This window comes from Centrocercus urophasianus, unplaced genomic scaffold (assembly GCF_019232065.1).
Source record: "Centrocercus urophasianus isolate 14NV4802_14NV808 unplaced genomic scaffold, USGS_Curo_1.0 seq_12, whole genome shotgun sequence".
Lineage (NCBI taxonomy): Eukaryota > Metazoa > Chordata > Aves > Galliformes > Phasianidae > Centrocercus > Centrocercus urophasianus.
This window is the reverse complement of record NW_024884364.1, coordinates 65,932,801-65,940,934: the sequence shown is the minus strand read 5'-3', so window position 1 is coordinate 65,940,934 and position 8,134 is coordinate 65,932,801.

Sequence of the window (8,134 nt, the reverse complement as noted above, 5' to 3'; positions counted from 1 at the left end):
TATTTTTTTTTTTTTCTTTCCTCCTTTTTCACTTCTTGTAGAAAAGTTTACTTCTTGTACAAAGTTTACTTCTTGTAGAATTAAGTTCATAGAGTAGAAACATGAAGACTAATTGTAACTATGTATCTGATTTTCTACAGGATATAGCAAGTAGCAAATCGCATCTAAGGATGTGTGGGATTTTCTCAGCCGAGAGAGCTCTTCAGGTAGTGAGCAATTATCTATCACATCTGTATTTCTGCAACTTACCTGACTTAATTCCTGACTTTAACATCACATAACGTAACATAAGAAGCATAAACTGTGAGTAATGGCCATCAGTGCAATGAACTAGCTGCAAAAAAAAACCAAAACAGGAGTGGGAGTTCATGCCAGATGTGGTAGTATTTTATGGAACTGATTATTTTTATGTTATGAGTTGTGTTGAGAACATTCACTTACTTCATATAATTCTGTAACATCAAGACTAAACTTCTGTACATAAAAGTTACAACTTCTATATCAGATGCAAGTATTCCTTCTACAATATTGCCCTTCAAATAGCAACCTTTTGTTCCGAGTTTATTGGGTAATAAATTCCAAGTATTATGTTTACAGAATTAAATAGACAGCCAACGTTTTGCTTTGCAGTTTCTGTAGAGACATCTGCATCAGTGATGTAGAGTATCAGTAGAGTGATACAGGCTCCATGCCGTATGGTACAAAATGACTCATGTGCCTCAAGGCTGGCCCAACCCAAGATTTCTGTCTTGCATTTTTCACTGCTTGAACTTAACCCTGGGTATCCAACAGGCTTTATGGTCTTATGCTATTATCATCATCATCTTTGTTTGAATTTTCATTTCAGTGTGTCTGAAATAATGCAAGTGGCTGCATTTCTACATTAAGGTAGTAATATCATAACACGAAATGAAATATGTACGCTTTACGAGCATACAGGACTTCACAGGTGAAAACAACTCTAAAATCTCCATGACAGTGAGTGACCAGGTTTGACATTAGTGTGGAAATGTAGTTCCTTAGTGTTAAATACGTTTTTCTTTTGATATCAGAATTTTCTTTTATTTGTGATAATTACAGGATCCTGCTATGTTGCACTTGATACTATTTCCCTTTCAAATGTAGTTTTATGGAATACTTTTACAGCTCTTACTAGTGATGATAGTTTTCAAATGCCATCAGCTGCTTAATATTTAACATGCCTTCTGATGTCTTTAACGTTAGAGGTTATCAGATTATATATTTATTTCCTGCAAAGTGGTGAGAGAAATGGAAAATTGGTTTGGCTGATATTAAGAATGCATTCTGAGTTTTCATTAAGGCATTATCTTTAATTACTTGGGAAATTCGAAAGGTACTATTAACAGTTACTTGCACATTATTACCAAGGTAAGAATATTTGCAAAATATTATTTTTTTTTCAGAAATGAATACTGCCTTATCTACTGCATACTGCAAAGACATGGCCAGCAAAATTTCTGCCAGTGCAAGACTTTGGGAAAAATGTCTGTGTTAAAATATATAGCTACTCATTTTATGTTAACTTGGTTCTTCATAGCTAAGAATTAATCAAAGCTGCAAAGCTATGCGAGAGCAATAATTTCTTTCCATTTGGAAGTTGAGTAAGGCCTTATGTGTAGTTATATACAGATATATCTGATTGGAGAATTAATGCTCCTGAATATCTGCTTACTTTTTTTTAATCTTTAATTTCCTTTGTGAGCATTTCATTGTAATATATTTATAAAGAAATTATTTCTACTGAAGTAAGAAACCAGCAGTGCTGACTCTGTGCCTTTCTGTCAGGAAACCAGAATGGCGTACAGCAAACATTTATTTAAGATCTGCATGCATCACCCATGAGGACTTTGCCAAGCAATGGGAACAGATAATTTAGGTCTGCTTTATTTTTAATTTCTTCACAGAAGTCTGAAGCTGTCTAAGTGCATTGTTGACAGAAGTGGATTTCCAGAAGATGCTTGCCTTTGATCTCCTGCCACACAGTGCAGTGGAAGTTATCAAGTGTTCTCAGGGCTGATTGAACAAAATCTGCCCTCTGAATGCTCTTATCCATCAGACCATGTCCCATATCTGTAATAGCTGTCACAGTTTTCTCACCAAGTTATCTCCATTTGAAGGAGAGCAGGTGTTATTTCTAGCACTCCTTCATGGCCTGGCATCAGCAGTCTCTCACTGTCACCGCAGGATTGTGGCAGTGGTCCAATCTGCACATTTCCCACAAACACCGGATGGCAGGGATCTAGGGATTAACAAAAGAGCCCACACCTACTTTGCTGAAACAAAACTATGGCACTCAGGCACTTAGTTTCACCTACCTATATTCTTTTAAATCTGTTTCTATTACAGAAATGTTAAGAGTTCAAACAAACACAAACTTTGAGCTTAGTTTTCCCTTGCTTTGGACATAGTGTGGCTGCATGAAAATCCCGTCCATAGCAAAATGAAAAAATGCTCCCTTTTCAATGCTTCTTTCAAAACACTGACAACAGATGGCTCTCTCCATGCTTGAAGATGTGTTTTTTAATCTTTGGAGCTTCTTAATGGATGTAGACCATTGACTGAGAGATCTTGCGCAGTGCAAATAATGCTTAGTGCATCTAATTGTTTTCAGCAATTAAGTTTGTTTTTTTCTACAGAGTGGAATTTCAAAAAATGAAAAATGCCTAGTAGCATTTCTTCTTTTAAATTAATATAATGGTGAAAAATTTTCCCAGCATTTTATGAAGGAATCTATGTTACTGACTCTTCATCCTGAATAAGTTATTGTCTTGACATAACTTAAATGGAAATATTCAGCAAAAGTAAGAAAGAAAATTATTATGGAAGTGATTTGTAATTGCAATGCAAATTTGAGGTTTACAGCAACAATATACTGTTGTACATCAAAACTCAGAAAGAAATGCAGAATCATTATGAGTCACCGTTATGGTTTTCAGATGCAAAAATTAGAAGCAATAAGTGGAGTGCTTTTTATTTATTTCTTTTTCCTTCAGAGTTTTCTTCGTCCATTTACTTCATGGGCAATTGAACAAAATACTGAAGGAAGAAATTATTTCAGCTACTGTGCAAAAGACAAATAGCAGCAGTATTACCATCACCTTCTTGAGCTATGTTTTAAAAATACAGAGAAGTAAATTAATAGAAAAATAAATAACTTTGAAGTCTAACTGTAGGCTGTTTTTTGTATCTGGGAATCATATTTCCACAGAGCAGTAATATTAGGTATACTCCTTTCTGCCCTGACTTACAGTTGGTTAGCTAATTTTAACTTGCCACTTCCTTCTACAGTCCAGAAGATTGTTGCCAGGAATCCCATGCTCTGTTGCCTTGCTCTTCCTCTCTGTCATATGTGGAGCTCAGATAGTGACCTTGGCATGCTCATCTTCCTGAGCCATCTCTGGTTTGTTTGTGGGTGTAGCCCTAAAGGATTTGTCATGTAGACAAAGGAAACATTTGACTAAATGGTAGATTAAGCCAGTTTCTAAACCAGCTGCCAAAGTATTTTTCTAATGTTTTCTTGCTGTTGCATAAAATGTTTAAGCAGATCACTTTTCCATATCTTTTTTTTTTTTTTTTTTTTTTTGCAAGGAAGTAATGAATGTCACTGGGATAGGGGTGGTGACACATGAATTAACTCAATATATCACATGATCTTCTTTGAAATATGTTTCTATCTGAAGAATTGTGCATTAGAATGAGGGACATCATGGCCTCATGTGCCCACATAAACAAATAATTGATATCTCAAGCTTCCTGTAATTGAGCATTCTACTGATAGCAAGGATTATGAGTGATGATATAAGCAATGCAATAAAACACGATGAAAGGTAGTGAAACCCTGCACTTTGTCTTACTAGATTTACTTGCTCACTTTCTTGGGATGTCTTCAGCAAGACTGGAAGCATAAGCTGCCCAGTCTGATATTTGTAAATTGTGGTATTACTCAAATTCGTGACATCGTAAAACCAGTCAGAAAAGTACCAATCCGGTTTTAAAGAATCCTGTTGATGCTGTATGGTGGGGGAAAAGTTTTCTTGATGATGCTTTCATTGCAGTAAGGAAGTTCATTTCAAAGTAGTTCCTTTTACAGAAATAGAAGCCTGCAGTAATAGAGGACTGCAGTAGAGTTATCAACCGGTAATCCCCATTTCTAACTGAAATGTTTTAGTTGGGAGAAGATGAGGAAGTTAAATTTAGCTTTCTAAACTGATAAAAAAATAAAGGAACAGACCATATTGGGACTGAACACTTTCCAGATAAAAAGTGTACAAGCAGATTTTTTTCTTCAGGAAAATACATTTTTTTTCTGCCTTTTCATCCATTTCTGCTTTCCTGTATCTCCTTCATTTAAACCAATGCAGAGCAACAACAAAAAAGTATATCTCTTGTCTATGTTTTTTTTTTTTTTTTTCATCCTGAAAAGGATGGCTGTTAAGAGAAAAGTGATTCTTTTGAAATCAGATGGTTGAAGTGCTTTAATTTAAACTCAAAATAAGGATGCACAATTTAAAATTTGAGGGTAAATGAGGCTGGCATTCAAGAAAAACTCAATGCAGATAATTTCAGGTTCAATTATTTTCTTATTGTCATCCTAGAGAAGAACACCTGGGTTACCAAAATAACAACTAGCAGAGGAAGTTTGTTGCATACCGTAGGAAGAATTATAAGATAAGTGAAAGAAAAGATAGCCTCCAGTCTCAGTCATGTCAGTTCTAAAAAAGGATTTACTAAGAAAGATTTAACCCCCCTACCTTTTTTTTCTTTAACCATTTTTGTTGTCATTCTTCTGATGGGAAACAGCTGTATAATGACCAATTTAGCCCCAAAATATGACCTCATCTAATTCTTAATACAGACTCCCATCTATCTGTGAGCAAGGTACCAGGAAGTAGAATATCACTGGAAACCCATGTTCTTATTATTTGATGATCCATTTGATCCTTAAGTGGACAAAATTTAAAAGAATTACCATTTAAAAAAAGCCATAAATCAAAAACATTTATTTTACAACTAACTAGATGATATCTTTTCCTAGAAGCTTTCATTGCACCCTTTTCTCCCTCTCTGAGCTACTTGTGGCATGAGAGCCTTTCCTTAAGAACACTAGTTCCTTCAGGACTAAAAATCTGAGTATACATTACATGTCTGAAGCAGGCAAATTTTACTTAGCTAATGTGAATTTTCAGTGACATCTAGCTTAGGCATATATTTTATGTGAGTGCCTGAATGTCTATATATCTTAATATTATGTACACACATACGGTAATATCTCATTAACATGAAGAACTCTTTAGTAAAGATGTTAAATCTTATAAAGGTGCAACATATATATCAAGAGCCAAATTAGAATAGGTTTTTGCCATTTAAATTGCCAAGGTAAATAGAGCACAACTGAAGCAAACCTGTCCCTCTAGGCATTCACGAGCCCATGCCTGGGAGCTCTTAGAAGTGAACTTAGCACCAGTTGTATCTTATTTAACTTGGCCATTTAAAAGACTAACCCCTTAACAACTTGGCTCACATTGACCTTATCACACCTTTAAATGACTGACCTTCCCCTCTCAACTTTCCCTCATTTAGTGCACACTGAATGTTTTTGATCAGATTTGATTTACGTTATTTTGGCCAATTAGTATAAAAGACAAAAACAAGATCTCTGAAGAACATGTCTGAACATAAAATATAATTAGATTGAAGTGGACCCGTTCACATTCCTTTTGCCTTAGTTCAGAATGTGAGCATTAAGTTCTAGACGTCTTTTTTTTGCCTGCTCGCTTTGCCACCCCAAAGAGCTTTCCTCAAAGCCTGACAGCGCTCTTATGCAGGGCTTGTACTCTGTTATAAAAGGAGAATCCTCCCTCTGCTTTGGGAGAGGATGTGTGGTCTGTGCAGAGGGAGCAGGCAGCCAGTGTATTACTGAAGATTTCTGCTGTCATATGTCAAGACATGCATGTGGTACAGGCATATGATACTGTTAAAGAAGTGAAGAGATTCAGGCTGTTTTCTTTCTGGTAAATCCATGCCTGAATGAGACTAAAATAGAGCATGTGTATCCCATGGATGCTGCTGCTAATTTGAAGAAAGAAGATTTTTGAAAATGATTTTTTTTTTAACATCAAATTGCCGTTGCTGCACAAGACACAAGATTAACTCTTGTTAATTTACTTAATTAACTCCATGTTACACGTGATCCTTCACAGATCATGCATATTTGAAGATACTCCCACATAGAATCCCATTGTTTGAGTCAGCAAAATCAGAGTCAATGACAATGGAATTAGATAGAAATTTTGTGTTGCAATCTTTGTAGATTATTACCTATGAGAATTAAATGCTCAGAACTCATAGTAATGACAGCAGTATAAAGGTTTGGACAGATTAGATAGAAAGAATATAAAATTAGTTCCCTGAGGTGCTTATGTCATCATACACATGGACTCATGCCAACTACTGACTTAGCGTGAGATTCTAACTTATGCAATAAAATCTCTAAAAGAGACTCCATTTAAGATGAAGTGGGGATAGAGATGCCTAAGGAGCAAAGGAAAAGTAGGAAAATGGGCCCCCAAAAGCACAGTGGTGGATAAAGGAAGATTTCTGTGTGTGTGTGGGAGGAAAAGGGAGCAAGTGTCTCATCCACTTCTTGGCTATCCAACACAATCAGTGTGCAGAATGTCCTTATGCCTATATTCCAGCACCTCTTCCTGTAATAGGATGGCTGGGAAAACAAACATGGAATAAGGTCAGCCAGCAAGGACATGTAACTTACAATACGTGGAAATAAATTCTGCCTTCTCCAAGCCTGTTGTGTCAATTTAGGCTTTGCTGATGACTTGCTCCACTGCGCAGCTACCAACTGTCCTAAGGCTTTGAGGGTTATCACTGTTTTTTAAATATGCTGGGTGTAATTTGTGTTAAAATGTCATTCCCTTTCACAATTGCAAGGTTGTTAATAACTGGGTACAGTTCAAAAATTCATTAGAAATGTGAGGACTATAATAGAAAAAAGCAACTACTACTGTTCACCTCTTCCTCCTCTTACCCTTTTCTGTTTTCTTCCCTGTAATCAAACAAATTTTTTACTGATAATAAGTTGTAAGAACATAGGGTGAGAATAGACTATCCTTTTATTAATATCTCTTGTTCTTGTGTTCTAAAAAGGGGTGCTTTGTGAAGCACTTGAAGAATATCAGCTTGACTTGTCAGAATGTTTCATTGCACATATAATAAACACATCACAGCAGCAAGCAGAAGAGATGAGAGTACTACTAGTGCTGTAAGTCCCTGTTATAGAGGAAAATCAGCTAATCAAAATTCCAGAAGTACTAAGCAGATACTCTGAGCACTTCAAGGTGAGACAAAAAGTCCAGCAACTCCTTCCAGTCTTACCCGGGGTTGGGAGAGAAATAATCTTTCTGTCCTCAAACCTTTAGCTCTGAAAATGTGAAGATGTAGGGACTAACAGGTAAATGAGATCAATACCGCCAATTATTAAGAAGATTCAGTTCTACAATATCTTTTTAGCTACAATACAGGAAAAAAAATGCAGAAGAAAAAATTCCTACAACAGTTATTAGTTCATTTGAAGCTCTACTGTCAAGAAGACACAGAACACATTGCACTTCTTGATCTAAGTAGGATCTGAAAACATGATCACTGATCAAATAAGGATGTCTACCATTTAAAAGTACTACATCTGAGCTAAATAGCTTTGACTCCCTTCTGTGGTCAAGGGAGAGATACAGAGATCCCATTATTTTCCCCTTAAAGATGCTTATAATAAATCAGATGAACTATGTTTTAAAAGTTTTCATTTCTTTCCCTTGATAACAAAGGAGATTAGCTCAAATACAGGTTGGAGTTTTCCTTGCATACATATTGTCCATAAGCTGGAAACCTGAGTTTCAGGTTTGAAATGGAAGTGTTTAAGTGGACAGACAGGTAATTATGATCTACACACTGCATTTCAGAGAAGAGAATATTAGTAGTGTGAGCATGAGCTGCTATGTGCTCTGTGTGAAGTCCAAAAATTGCCCCTTTACAGTCAGGTAATGATTTTGTTTCCAGTGGAGCCCTAGAAAGTGTTGTCTGATGATGTCTCCTATAAGGAGGA